A 15,454-nucleotide genomic window follows, 5' to 3' on the forward strand; every position below is an offset into this window, starting at 1 on the left:
TAAAGGTGTGGTTCAGGTATTTATCTCTGTGAGACATTATTTTTCAGTCATATCCAATACCAGGTGTATCAAACTCCATTATTTGAATGATGCTGTGTCTGCATGTATGTATTACAATTATACACTTCACCAGTGTTTACCACTCCTGCTCCTGGGATATCAATGATTATACATTGTAACTATACAATAGACTAGAAACATGGTTTAAGTAAAGGCTGATTTGTAATTCATATATAAAGAAATACACCTATGCATATCTTAACTCCCTTCATCTGCTTTAATCTGAGGACTCAGGATAGGTGTAGTATTCCAATGAGAAACTTCATTTCAACCAGTGGTGAATGTGAAATGCTTTATTGAAAGTTCATTATCCAGGTGTTATAAATACATAATTCACGCATTATAAATATTATAATTGTAATATTATAATATAAATACAAGTTCAATCTGTACTTCCATGCATTATAAAAAAAGAGGAAGAAGGAGGAGGTGGGGAGAGAGGTGTAGAAGACAGAAGAGGTAAAACAGAGGAGCATATGATTAATGAATCACAGTGCTACCCTAATATTCTCTCAGTTCATCTCAATTACAGTGTCTCTAGCGGTGTCTCCTAACCAGCCTTGGGCTCCCAGTCGGCCTGAAGGTTATCTGAAGAACGGGTGAGGTGGTGATGACGGGACTGGCTTCCTCATTCACTTCAAAACATACCTGCAGACGAGAGACAGATGGATAGAGAGAGATTATGAATAACCTTTGTTTTTTTTTATTCTAACACAGTCAGTCATTATAATCATTAGGAGATGAAATGTAAAACTGACCTTGGATCATTAGCTCTGGGACTACTGCATCTCTATCTGTACTTCAATGTCAAGCATCTCTTTAATAATACTTCCTGTATAATAGAAGTAGAATATCCCTTAGAACAAATCATGATAACTTTGGATGGATAGATACATGTGCATGTGTAGCATGTGACAAGAGCAGGATCATATCAAGGATAGTGTCACAAATGAATACATAAATACCACTTGAAGCTTGATGATGACTTGATCATTTGAATCAGCTGTGTAGTGCAAAGGCAAAAATGTGCACCCCTATCACGTTCTGACCATAGTTCTTTTGTGTTTTCTTTGTTTTAGTGTTGGTCAGGAACGTGAGCTGAGTGGGCATTCTCTGTTGTGTGTCTAGTTTTCCCGTTTCTATGTATGGCCTGATATGGTTCTCAATCAGAGACAGGTGTTAGTCATTATCTCTGATTGGGAACCATAATTAGGTAGCCTGTTTTGTGTTGGGTTTTGTGGGTGGTTGTCTTCTGTCTTCGTGTGTCTGCACCAGACAGAACTGTTTCGTTTTTTTCACATCTGTTGTTTTGTATTTTGTAGTGTTCACATTTATCGTCTTTATTAAACATGATGAACACTAACCACGCTGCGCTTTGGTCCTCTCCTTTGTCCACAGAAGAAAGCCGTTACAGAACCACCCATCACAAAAGCACCAAGCGGCGTGGTAATGGGCAGCAGCAGCGATGTCAGGATTTCTAGACATGGGAGTGAGAGCTGGACTGTGTCACTACTTGGGAGGAGATAGACAGGTGGGCGGTCAACCCAGGGAGAATGCCGGAGCCAGCCTGGGATTCTCTGGAGCAGTGTGAGGAGGGATACCGGCGAATGGAGTCAGCACGGCGGCGCGGTAGGAAGCCCGAGTGGCAAGCCTAAAAATGTTTTGGGGGTGGCACACAGGGAGTGTAATGTTTTAGGGACTCCTGCACCAACTTCCTGAGCTTACCGGAGAGCGAGAGAGACCAGGCAGGCACTGTGTTATGCTGTGGAGCGCATGGTGTCCCCGGTGAGGGTGCATAGCCCGGTGCGGTACATTCCAGTTCCTCGTATCGGCCGGGCTAGAGTGGGCATCGAGGCAGGTGCCATGAAGCCGGCTCTACGCATCTGGTCTCCAGTGCGTCTCCTTGGGCCGGTGTACATGGCACCAGCCTTACGCATGGTGTCCCCAGTTCGCCAGCACAGCCCAGTGCGGGATATTCCTCCTCGCCGCACTGGCAGGGCGACCGGGAGCATTCAACCAGGTAAGGTTGGGCAGGCTCGGTGCTCAAGAGCTCCAGTGCGCCTGCACGGTCTGGTCTATCCAGTACCACCTCTACGCACCAGCACTCCGGTGGCAGCCCCCACACCAGGCCGTCTCTCCGTCTTCTGCCTACAGGGTCTCCCGCCTGTCCAGCGCTGCCAGAGCCTTTCTCCTCTCCAGTGCTGCCAGAGCCGATAGAGTCTCCCGCCTGTCCAGCGCTGCTAGAGTCTCCCGCCTGTCCAGCGCTGCTAGAGTTTCCCGCCTGTCCAGAGCTGCTAGAGTCTCCCGCCTGTCCAGAGCTGCTAGAGTCTCCCGCCTGTCCAGAGCTGCAAGTCTCCCGCCTGTCCAGAGCTGCTAGAGTCTCCGGTCTGTGCAGAGCTGCTAGAGTCTCCCGCCTGTCCAGAGCTGCTGGAGTCTCCCATCTGTCCAGAGCTGCTGGAGTCTCCCGTCTGTCCAGAGCTACTGGAGTCTCCCGTCTGTCCAGAGCTACTGGAGTCTCCCGTCTGTCCAGAACTGCTAGAGTCTCCCGTCTGTCCAGAACTGCTAGAGTCCCCCGCCTGCCCAGAGCTGCTAGAGTCCCCCGCCTGCCCAGAGCTGCTAGAGTCTCCCGCCTGTGCAGAGCTGCTAGAGTCTCCCGCCTGTCCAGAGCTGCTAGAGTCTCCCGTCTGTCCAGAGCTGCTGGAGTCTCCCGTCTGTCCAGAGCTGCTGGAGTCTCCCGTCTGTCCAGAGCTGCTGGGGTCTCCCGTCTGTCCAGAGCTGCTAGAGTCTCCCGTCTGTCCAGAGCTGCTAGAGTCTCCCGTCTGTCCTGAGCTGCTAGAGTCTCCCGTTTGTCCTGAGCTGCTAGTCTCCCGTCTGTCCAGAGCTGCTAGAGCCGCCCGTCTGTCCTGAGCTGCTAGAGCCGCCCGTCTGTCCTGAGCTGCTAGAGCCGCCAGCCAGCCAGGAGCTGCCAGAGCCGCCAGCCAGCCAGGAGCTGTCAGAGCCGTCAGCCAGTCCTGAGCTACCCTTCAGTCCTCAGCTACCCTTCAGTCCTGAGCTACCCTTCAGTCCTGAGCTACCCCTCAGTCCTGAGCTACCCCTCAGTCCCGAGCTGCCCCTCAGTCCCGAGCTGCCCCTCAGTCCGGAGCTGCCCCTCAGTCCAGTGGGGCCCTTTAGTAGGGTTGCCAGTCCAAGGTCGGTGGCGAGGGTCGCCGTTCCTAGGAGGACACTAAAGTGGACAAAGACTATGGTGGAGTGGGGTCCTCGTCCTGCGCCAGAACCTCCACCGCGGACAGATGCCCACTCAGACCCTCCCCTATAGGTTCAGGTTTTGCGGCCGGAGTCAGCACCCTAGGGGGGGTACTGTCACGTTCTGACCAAAGTTATTTTGTTTGTTTTAGTGTTGGTCAGGACGTGAGCTGCAGTGTCTTTATTAAACATGATGAACACTAACCACTCTGCGCTTTGGTCCTCTCCTTCGTCCACAGAAGAAAGCCGTTATAACCCCTTTAAGTCCCCAGGGCCAGGACTGAGAACCACTGCTCTTCATTGGGACCTCTTCATCTGCTGACAGGCTTTCATAGCTCTCTTATCTGAGGACAGAAAACCTCATGATAAATATACTACACAAATGTTCCTGCTCTATCCAGAATAGCCTACTCTCTCACTTAGACAGCTGGTCCTATCCTTTCACCCTCCTCCAAAAAATACAAATGTTTACCATTATCAAGAGTGGCAATGGGGCTAAAACAATATCCTACATAGTGTGGGAGGACTGCATCTAAAAAGGCGGGGGCATGGGATGTCAGGAACAATGACCCCATTGTCAGTGTTTCCAGATTATCCTCCTGATAAAGCAGGTCCTCCACCTGCTGAATCTGGATCGCTCAAAATAAACAAATCTGTATTAGTGACGATACATTTGTCAGCAACAGGGGCTTGACAGTCCATTGTTTATGTGGTGCAAATCTTAAATTAGCAGCTCACATCTTAAGGGTTTTTTAATTAATGCATGTGAGACAGGTTCCATGTACAACAAGACAGGCAGAGAGGAAGACAGAAAAAGAACACAGAACAGTTTAATAATGTCTGGTTATGGACATTTCTGCCAGCAATAAAGCTTCCACTGCGTGTTCCTCGGACAGTGAACATACATCTGGCAATATCTACATTTTCGACCCCTTGATCAACTCGCACTCTGAAAGTAAAGAAAACAGCTTATTTTTTGTAGATATGAAAACAATAACTGAGATATGACCGTTCAATCTAAATTAGCAGATGTCATTTTCAGGATACGTCAATACAGCACAGAAAGTTCAACACCAGACTGGTATTGTGGTTGTTCATTAGGTGATGGGAAATATGCAAACAAAATAATATCCTTACCTTCCTTGAAAATCCATCTATACTTCCAAAGATGACAATGTTGTATCTTGAAAAAAAAGCATTGTAATTAAAAGTGAAATGTTTAACCTATTAACAGGCTTAATTTTTTATGTATTACCAGTTGATGACGAACAACTACAATTTCATACATCATTGAAAATGTGTCTACGAATAAGTAAGAATAGAAAAGTTTAAAAAACTTCTTAGATTTGATGGAGACATTATACATCTTAGTACCTTATCAATTTATGATTTGTATCAATGTGGACGAGAGACAGGGGAGCAGGAACAGAGTATTTTTTGCCAAGCAATGCAACGAAGCTGGATCATTCTGGCAAATGATACCAGCACCATCTACACATCTACATCTACACGATGGCCCAATGCTTGGAAACTTCCTTTGACCATTCTAAAGCCTTCATGGGACATCCTTGCCTTAATGACCCTGACTTTCTGGTCTAACCCTATCTGACATGTCAGAATAGCATTCCCAAAAAGCTAACCGTTATACTGTTATGAAATTGATAGAGGAATTTTAAATTCCCTTATGTTTTATTGCCAAAACCAATTTAATTCGCACTCATTTCTAATTCATGATAAGTTGTAAGTTTATCATTTGCATGAATTAGTAAGAGACCAGTCTTAAAAAACAAGTTCAGCATTTATTCTTGATGAGTACTGACCCAAAATACAAAGAACATTACATTTTAAATCTGAAGAAGACATAAAATGACGTCATCAGTTACACCCCCTCTCCCAGTCTTACAATGGCGTAGTATTCGGTCCTGGAGATAGTTTCACTCCCCTCATAAACTACATTCCAACCTGCCTAAAGGATATATTTCTCTCTGCTAATGGAATCCAACCAAAACATTCTTATCTTTTGAAGTACTATCTTATCTCTGCTTTAAAACTTTCCCAGGAGACACAGACACAATTAATTTCTGCTTACATTTTCAGTAACAGTACAATTAAGAACCCATACTTTTCAAATCATAACATAATAGTATTAGCATGAATGGTTCTAATCATTAAAGTATACATAATTGATCATTCTAAACTATATTTTCCTCTATCAGAAATATGATTATATATCGACTATGAAACAAATAGGACATGGCCTGCTTATGAGTTTCCATGGAGGAAAGTTAGATGAATTCAACTGAAAATGGTGAGAACAGGCATTCGTCGCTAATTGTTTTTGGTTAACTTGAGAATAGTAATCGCATGATTTATCATTCTACGGTATGTATGTATGTATGTATGTATGTATGTATGTATGTATGTATGTATGTATGTATGTATGTATGTATGTATGTATGTATGTATGTATGTATGTATGTATGTATGTATGTATGTATGTATGTATGTATGTATGTATGTATGTATGTATGTATGTATGTATGTATGTATGTATGTATGTAATGGAGTAGAATGTTATGAACCTTCACTGAATCGTAGCAGCTAACTACTAGCTATGTAGAAGTTGGATGGAAGAACTCCCGGTGCCGCTTACCTGAGATGCCATCATCACACAGTCCTTCGTAGGTGTCCGCTATGACTTCCTTTGTGTCGGAAAGAAAGGCTGTATTGAACAGTATTGGTTGTAGCCAAACTGACACTCAAAAAATGGCCAAAATGGAGGGTGGTTTATAGCAAAATTAAAGAGTTGTGAGGAAGTCTTGGAGAGATACAAGGAGATACAAAGCCCTGCCGTGGAAGCAGACGGAAGCATCGAAGGAGCAACAACGACGAAACCAGGGTTCGCGGACACAACGGAAGCCCGAGAGGCAGCCTCAAAAAATGTTTTGGGGGGGCCACACGGAGTGGTTGGAGGAGCCAGGGTTTGAACCAGAGCCAACTACCCGTACTCACCGTGGGGAGCATGTGACTGGTCAGGCACCATGTTTTGAGGTGATACACACTGTCTCTCCAGTGCGCATCCAAAGCCCGGTGCATTCTGTGCCAGGTCCTCGCACTTGTCATGCTAAAGTGGGTATCTGTCCAGGACGGGTTGTGCCGGCTCAGCGCTCCTGGTCTCCAGTATGCCTCCAGGGTCCAGTACATCCTGCGCCGGCTCTACGCACAGTGTCCCCAGTGCACCTTCACAGTTCAGCCCAGTGCACCTCCACAGTCCAGTACATCCTGAGCCTCCTCCTCGCACTCGCCCTGAGGTGTGTGTCACCAGCCCGGTGCCACCTGTACCGGCCCCACGCATTAAGCCTCCAGTGCGCCTCCCCAGTCCAGTACATCCTGTGCATCCTCCCCGCACTCGCTCTGAGGTATGTGTCACCACAGTCCAGAGCTTCCGGCGACAGTTCCCAGTCCGGAACCTCCTGAGATGGTCGGCAGTCCAGAGCCTCCAGCAACGGTCGGCAGTCCAGAGCCTCCTGCGAGGGTCCCCAGTCCGGAACCCCCGGCGACGATCCACGGTCTGGAGTCCCCGGCGACGATCCACAGTCCGGAGTCCCCGGCGACGTCCCACGGTCCGGTTCCTCCGGCGACGAGCCATGGTCCGGTTCCTCCGGTGATGATCCACAGTCCCGAGCTTCCGGCGACAATCCCCGCACCAGAGCCGCCATTGAAGATGACGTATCCACGAGCGGAGTGGGTCCTTCGCCCCGCACCAGAGCCGCCCCCGATGGTAGATGCCCACCCGGACCTTCCCCTATTGAGTCAGGTTTTGCGGTCGGAGTCCACACCTTTGGGGGGGGGGGGGTACTGTCACGTCCTGACCATAGAGAGCTTTATATGCTCTTTGTTGGTTAGGTCGGGGTGTGACTATGATGGGTCATCTAGGTGATTATATTTCTATGTTGGCCTGGTATGGTTCCCAATCAGAGGCAGCTGTTTATCGTTGTCTCTGTTGGGGATCATATTTAGGCAGCCATTTCCCCTTTGTGGGATCTTGTTTTTTGTGTGGTGCCTGTTAACACTGCAATTACTTCTTGGTTCGATTATTTGTTTTGGTGAGTTTCTTTGATTAAAACATGTGGAACTCTACACACGCTGCACCTTGGTCCAATTATTAACGATCGTGACAAGATTTTTGTTTACCAAATACATTTTTGGGGATTAAACGTTTTGCGGTCTATTACAAAATATTTGGTTGCAAAATTATTATTTTTTACTTTGAAGCCTCGTTTTTGCTTTCAGAACAATTATTTTCGATTGAAAATAAAAAAGCTTTGCTCTCGACCAAAAAAACATTTGTTGCAAGTTGGCTAATAGCTGAACAATAGACTATTCAACTTTTACTGAAGAATAGTCTAATAGCCGGGCTAGGAGTAAAGAAAACCCGTTCTATCACAGAACAGATTTGCCCTAATGACCAAGGAGGAGTGAGAGCACTGATTATGCTTTTGGGTCCCAATGCACTACTGTGTCTCTAACTGACAAATGCGCAATATAAACCAAATAAATAAACTTGTACGTGACGGTCGGCAGTACAGTACTGGGCTATTTAGCTAAACAATCCTTGTGTCATGCCGACCGGACGGGTTCAATTCCCCGACTGGGAGGAAGGAGTAGGCTGTCCTTGTAAATAAGAATTTTATGTTACTGATTCCATATGTGTTATTTTATAGTTGTGATGGCTCTCTATTTAGGTGTGTCCAAACTTTTGACTGGTACTGGTTTAATTAATTTGATTAAAATTATGGTAAATTCGGACCGTTTTGCTCTCGGAGCGCATACTGGACATTCAGGCCGAGGAGTAGTGTTGATTTGAGCGTTCTGGCCTTACAACAGATGTGTAACTCTGTGTTGCTGTCTGTGTCATACTGCTTTGCTTTATCTTGGCCAGGTCGTAGTTGCAAATGACAACTTGTTCTCAACTAGCCTACCTGGTTAAATAAGGTAAAATAAAAAATGTAAAAAATAAGCCTATGCATAAGCTCTAATATGCATATGGATGTTTTGAATGAATCATCACCGTAGAAAGTGCTGTCCATTTCATTGTGTTAGGCTTTTTAACACCATCCACAACTACAATGTTTTAAACTCAGTTTCAACCTGCTGTTGAACTTCTTTTTTCAAATGAATCATCACAGTGAGGTGAGTTTTAAAAGCAGGATACTGTTTTGATGGTAAGTGTTTGATTTGCTGTCAGAGTGTACAACAGAGCCCTGTGTATGAGCCCATTAGGACCTAATGGCCGTTAGTGAGTTGGGTACTGCCAATACATGTCCAGAGTGCATAAGAGGAGATTCCCGTGAACCAACGGTCACGTGAATTTTTACTGCAATCATGACTCATGACAAGTGTGATGGTAATACATCACCGCAACAGCCCTAACCACAACCACAAAAAGAATCCCCACAAATACTGACTACTACAGACCACAACTACTGACCACAGCTTCTGACCAGAACCACACAACTGCTGACCACAACTACTGAACCACACACCTACTTACCAAAATGACTGGCCATTACTGACCACAACTATTGACCACAACCACACAACTACTGACCACAAAACTACTGAACCACACAACTAATGACCACAAACACAAACCTACTGACCACAACCACACAACTACTGACCACAACTAATGACAACTACAGATCACAGATACTGAGTTTTAAAGAATTTAAAGTTAGCCTGGTTGTGGTCAGTAGTTTTGGTAAGTAGTTGAGGCCAGATACTGAGAACAACCATACAACTAGTAGTACTAAACCACAACTACTGACCACATGCACAAAACAACTGACCACTACTGAACACAACTACTTAACCACTCAACGACCAACTGTCACGGATTCCAGCGGTAATGCTGCTCATTCCATTCACCAGCTCAGGAGGTCTTCTTGGTGTCACTGAACTGGATCATCACCACCAATCCCGGACTGTTTTGTCAATGTCTTGCGATCATTGTCCCATTTACGTTGGTCTTGTGAGCACCTGTGCTCTGTTTTATTCAGTTTTTGGTGCCATGTGTATTTTTGTACACTTGTTATTATGGGTCTCGTCCTGGGATTTTTTTTATAGGTTTCACGAGCATCACGAGGATTGTCTCTCCAGGACAGCATGCTGGCGACCATCTTGCATAGGGAGGGGAATGTACAGTCCCTCTCGTCTCCAGCACCGGTTCCAGCACCATCCCCCACACCACCAATACCTGCCTCCGTCCCATCTGAGCCGGTCCGTGGAATAACCCTGTCCCTCCCGGAGCACTTTGACGGCACGCCAGCGAGATGCAAGGGATTCCTTCTGCAATGCAACCTGTACCTCGTTCGCTATGCCGAGGCTGTCTCTGGGAGAGACAGGGTTGCCACCGTCATCTCGGGACGGTCCGGGAAATTGGCAGACCCGGGGTCGAGTCCTACGAGCGCTTCACCCTCCTCTTCTGCTCGGTGTTAGATCATCCTGTGGAGGGCTGAGAGGGGGGTGATCGCTTACTCCGACTATGCCAGGGATCTAGGATCGCCACTGGAGTTCCGGATCATCGTGGCCTCCACCAAATGGAACGAGTCGGCTCTGGTCACCGTGTTCCGCAGCAGACTGCTGGAGGAGGTACAGATGGATGTTAGCCTGCCGTGATGACAATCTGTCACTCAACCAGCTCATCAGCATGGCGATCCGGTTGGACCAACTCCTGCGGTCCCGACGAAGACCTGCGAGTAATCTGGAGCCCATGGCTACACCTGCTCTGCAGCCAGAGCCAATGGAGGTGGGCTCTGCACGTTTGCTTGAGGCAGAGCATAGAAAAAGGAGAGATCTGGGCCTCTGCTCCTATGGTGGAGAAAGGGGTAATTTTTCTCCGACCTGCGCTCTATCCACTAATAGGCGAGGAGGGGACAAGCCAGGAAATTCCCCTGCTCCAACCCATGCAGGATGCAAGATCTCCTCTCCTTTTCTGTGAACTCAACCAGTGTGTTTTCCTATCAAATTCCCCCAAATACCCTAGCCCCTCACTCCCGTTAGAACTTATTGATTCCAGAGCTGCCGGGAATCTGTTAGTTATCACACTGGACACTGCATTTTGCATCCCTTTGGTTTCCCTACAGTCACCCATTCCGGTTCGAGCCCTGGATAGTTGTCCAAAAGGGACAGGGCTCGTACATCACATCACGGTTCCCATTTCTCTGCTGACCCATGAAACTCATTTAGAACAGATCGTCTTTTTTATTATAGACACCACCACGCACCCTGTTGTTTTAGGTCTCCTCTGGTTGAGTTGGCATAACCCTGGTATTTCCCGAGACAGGCCAGGTGGGCTCTATTTGTCACCAGATTCCAATTCACTCTTTCTAATAGGCCAGGCTTGAAGAATGCGAAGGCGGACGCCACGTCTCGCCTCTATGATGCAGAGGAGAGGCGACCCCATCATCCCTCCATTCCGTATCATCGCGCCAGTGGTGTGGCAGGCCCTGCGTGCGGAACCGCACATGCACAGTGCCCGGAGAACTGCGCCTACATGCCTACGGGGTGCGGGACCGCCTCCTTACCTGGTTGTCGGGCCATCCTGGGATAGGCCATACCATCGACTGCCTGACTGAGAAGTACTGGTGGCCCACCTTGGCTAGGGACGTCCGGGTTTACATCTTTTCCTGCTCCAGTTGTGCCCAGTCTAAGACAACCAGACACCTCACTTATGGAAAGCTCCTTCCCCTGCCGGTTCCACAATGACCCTGGTCTAACCTCTCAGTGGACATTGTCATTGACCTTCCCTGCTCCCAGGGGGACCTTCCCTGCTCCCAGGGGAACACCACCATCCTCCGTGTTGTGGACCAGTTTTCCAAAGCTTGTCGCCTCCTTCCTCTGCCAGGGAGGCTCTTTTTACGCACGTCTTCCAGCATTACGGGCAGGTGGAGAGGGTCAATCAGGAGGTGGGCAGGTTCCTGAGGGGTAACTGTCAGGCCGGCTGGGGAAGTGGGCAGAGTTTCTTCCTTGGGCTGAGTTTGCACAGAATTCCCTCCGCCACTCCTCCACTAACCTCACTCCTTTCCAGTGGCATCCAAGCCAGACCTTGGTATGCAAGCCAGACCGAGGCCCCTATGGTGGACGAGTGGTTTTGGCGCATTGAGGAGACCTGGAACGTTGTGCACACTCATCTCCAGCTGGCCGTGTGTCGGCACAAGGAACAGGCCGACCTCCACCACAGTGAGGCGCCTGTTTTCTCTCCTGGCGATCAGGTCTGGATCTTCACCTGGAACCTGCCTCTCTGCCTGCCCTGTCGGAAGCTGAGCCAGCGGTTTGTGGAGCCGTTTGACTTTTTTGGGATAGGGGGCAGCATTCGGAATTTTGGATGAAAAGCATTCACAAAGTAAACTGCCTGCTACTCAGGCCCAGAAGCTAGGATATGCGTATAATTGGTTGATTTGAACACTATTGTCCAGTTGAAATATTAGCGATTATTTAGGCTAAAAACAACCTGAGCATTGATTATAAACATTGTTTGGCATGTTTCTACGAACTTTAAGGATACTATTTGAAATTTTTGTCTGCCTCTTGTGACCGCATTTCTATCCTAAGCTGGGGCAGCAGGGTAGCCTAGTGGTTAGAGCATTGGACTAGTAACCGGAAGGTTGCAAGTTCAAATCTCGAGCTGACAAGGTACAAATCTGTCTTTCTGCCCCTGAACAGGCAGTTAACCCACTGTTCCTAGGCCGTCATTGAAAATAAGAATTTGTTCTTAATTGACTTGCCTAGGTAAATAAATAATAAATTATATGCATATTCTAGCATCTGGTCCTGAGAAATAGGCCGTTTACTTTGGGAATGTTATTTTTCCAAAAATGAAAATAGTGTCACCTAGCTTCAAGAGGTTAAACCTGTTGTGCCTATAGGTTCCCAAGCGGGAACTACACCCCCCCGTTCAGCTCAAACTGTGGCGCAGGGAATGCAAAAATATTCTTAGAAATATTTAACCTCCACACATTAACAAGTCCAATACCTCAAATGAAAGATAAACACCTTGTTCATCTACCCAGCGTGTCAGATTTTTAAAATGTTTTACGGCAAAAACATAGCACATATTTATGTTAAACCACCACAAACACACAGACAATATGCAGCCATTTTGTCGAACAAAAGATACAATCGCAAACGCAGGATTAAAAGAAAAATCATTCACTAACCTTTTGAAAATCTTCATCAGATGACAGTAATATGACATGTTACACAGTACATTTATGTTTTGTTCGATAATATGCATTTTACATCCATAAATCTCGGTTTACATTGACGCCATGTTCAGAAAATTCTCCAAAATGTCTGGAGAAATTATAGAAAGCTACGCCAGATAACAGAAATATTCATCATAAACTTTGACTAAAGATACATGTTCTACATATAGTTAGAAAGATACACTGGTTCTTAATGCAACCGCTGTGTCACTTTTTTTTACGTTACAGAATTAGTTTACCATGCAATAATCTGAGACGGCGCTCAGACGTAACAATATTTCTCCGCTATGTTGGAGTCAACAGAAATACAAAATTACAACATAAATATTCCCTTACCTTTGATGGTCTTCGATCAGAATTTAGTGGAAGGAGTCATACTTACACAATACATCATTTTGTTTCATAATGTTCAATTCTAGTGTCCATGTAGTAGCATCTGCTAACACTTTCAGTTCAAATGCCCCAAAAATTACTTCTGGTCCAGAATAATTGCGCATCAAAACTTCCAAATTACATATTACAGGTCGACGAAACTGGTCAAGCTAAGTGCAGAATCAATCTTCAGGATGTTATAAACGTACAAAACGAATGGCATTCCAACCGGACAATCCTAGCTCCTCTCATGCTGATTGGAAAAGAGGGAGCACCCCAAACGCATATGCACTTTGAAGCACGTGAATCTTCTGGGACACTGTAGTAAATTACTTACCATTAGGTCAAAGTTCACAGCATATACGCCATTGCACTTTCTACTGAATGAGGACATCTAGTGGAAGACATAGGAAGTATTTTCAGATCCATAACTTGTTGGGAAGGGAGGGGGCGATGACGTCAAAGTTTCCCCAACTTTCAGGATTCCAAAACTAGTTTGGAAGATTGCCTGCCCTCTGAGTTCTGTTATACTCACAGACATAATTCAAACGGTTTTAGAAGCTTCAGAGTGTTTTCTATCCAATAATAATTTTTATGCCATTCACTATGGGCACGCAATTCATCCAAAGGGGAAATACCGCCCCCTATCCTTATAGTTTAGTACCTTGAGAGTGGCTGAGGTGCACCCGTGACCAGCTCGGAAGCCGGATTTCACAGCGGAGAAGGTACAGTGGGATTCGAAATGGTCAGTGATCTGTTTATTAACTTGGCTTTCGAAGACTTTAGAGGGTAGGATGGATATAGGTCTGTAACAGTTTGTGTCTAGGGTGTCACCCCCCTTTGAAGAGAGGGATGACCGCGGCAGCTTTCCAATCTTTAGGGATCTCGGACGATATGAAAGAGAGGTTGAACAGGCTGGTAAATGGGGTTGCAACAATGGCGGCGGATAGTTTTAGAAAGAGAGGGTCCAGATTGTCTAGCCCAGCTGATTTGTACGGGTCCAGGTTTTGCAACTCTTTCAGAATATCTGCTGTCTGGATATGGGTGAAGGAGAAGCTGGGGAGGCATGGGTGATTAGCTGCGGGGGGGGGGGGGGGGAGCTGTTGGCCGGGGTTGGAGTAGCCAGGAGGAAGGCATGGCTTGCCGTAGAGAAATGCTTATTGAAATTTTATCAGTGGTTACCTAGCCTCAGTGCAGTGGTCAGCTGGGAGGAGGTGCTCTTGTTCTCCATGGACTTTGCAGTGTCCCAAAACTTTTTGGAGTTAGAGCTACAGGATGTGAATTTCTGCTTGAAAAAGCTAGCCTTTGCTAGCTGTGTGTATTGGTTCCTGACTTCCCTGAACAGTTGCATATTGTGGGGACTATTCGATGCTATGGCAGTCCACCACAGGATGTTTTTGAGCTGGTCAAGGGCAGTCAGGTCTGGAGTGAACCAAGGGCTATATCTGTTCTTAGTTCTGCATTTTTTTTACGGGGCATGCTTATCTAAGATGGTGAGGAAATCACTTAAAGAATGACCAGGCATCCTCGACTGATGGGATGAGGTCAATATTCTTCCAGGATACCCGGGCCAGGTCGATTAGAAAGGCCTGCTCGCAGAAGTGTTTTAGGAAGCGTTTGACAGTGATGAGGGGTGGTCGTTTGACTGCAGACCCATAGCGGATACAGGCAATGAGGCAGTGATCGGAGGGCATGTTGGTCAGGATAATGTCTATGAGGGTGCCCATGTTTACGGATTTAGGGTTGTACCTGCTGGGTTCCTTAATGATTTATGTGAGATTGAGGGCATCTAGCTTAGATTGTACGACTGCCGGGGTGTTAACCTCTTGCTCCTACCTGACATGCAGGCATCCCATCTAGACATCTGGAAATGCAAATGCGCTACGCTAAATGCTAATAGCACTCGTTAAAACTCAAACGTTCATTAAAATACACATGCAGGGTATTGAATTAAAGCTACACTCGTTGTGAATCCAGGCAACAAGTCAGACTTTTAAAATGCTTTTCGGCGAAAGCATGAGAAGCTATTATCTGATAGCATGTAACACCTCAAAAGACCCGCAGGGGATGTAAACAAAATAATTAGCATAGTCGGCGCTACACAAAGCGCACAAATAAAATATAAAACATTCATTACCTTTGACCATCTTCTTTGTTGGCACTCCTAGATGTCACATAATCACTATTGGGTCTTTTTTTAGATTAAATCGGTCCATATATAGCCTAGATATCGATCTATGAAGAGTGTGTGATCAACGGAAAAAAATTGCGTCTTAAAATGTAACGTCATTTTTTAAAATAATAATAATAATAATATATGCCATTTAGCAGACGCTTTTATCCAAAGCGACTTACAGTCATGTGTGCATACATTCTACGTATGGGTGGTCCCGGGGATCGAACCCACTACCCTGGCGTTACAAGCGCCATGCTCTACCAACTGAGCTACAGAAGGACCACAGTTGACGATGAACTTTCACAAAACATTTCGAAATACTTTTGTAATGCAA

At 46.3% G+C, this 15,454-nt stretch overlaps 1 long non-coding RNA gene across 1 annotated transcript; it reads right to left on the bottom strand.

Moving 5' to 3' along the window:
* Positions 1-437: 437 nt before the first annotated feature.
* LOC124007677 lies at positions 438-6,071 on the bottom strand. The gene is made up of 5 exons (XR_006833989.1): positions 5,957-6,071; positions 4,441-4,486; positions 3,509-3,647; positions 819-892; positions 438-708 (listed from the first exon to the last, which is right to left on the bottom strand). It is a non-coding gene; the product is annotated as an uncharacterized LOC124007677 (long non-coding RNA).
* Between the last annotated feature and the right edge of the window lie 9,383 nt (positions 6,072-15,454).

The sequence above is a fragment of the Oncorhynchus gorbuscha genome, linkage group LG21, assembly GCF_021184085.1.
Source record: "Oncorhynchus gorbuscha isolate QuinsamMale2020 ecotype Even-year linkage group LG21, OgorEven_v1.0, whole genome shotgun sequence".
In the NCBI taxonomy this organism is placed as follows: Eukaryota; Metazoa; Chordata; class Actinopteri; order Salmoniformes; family Salmonidae; genus Oncorhynchus; species Oncorhynchus gorbuscha.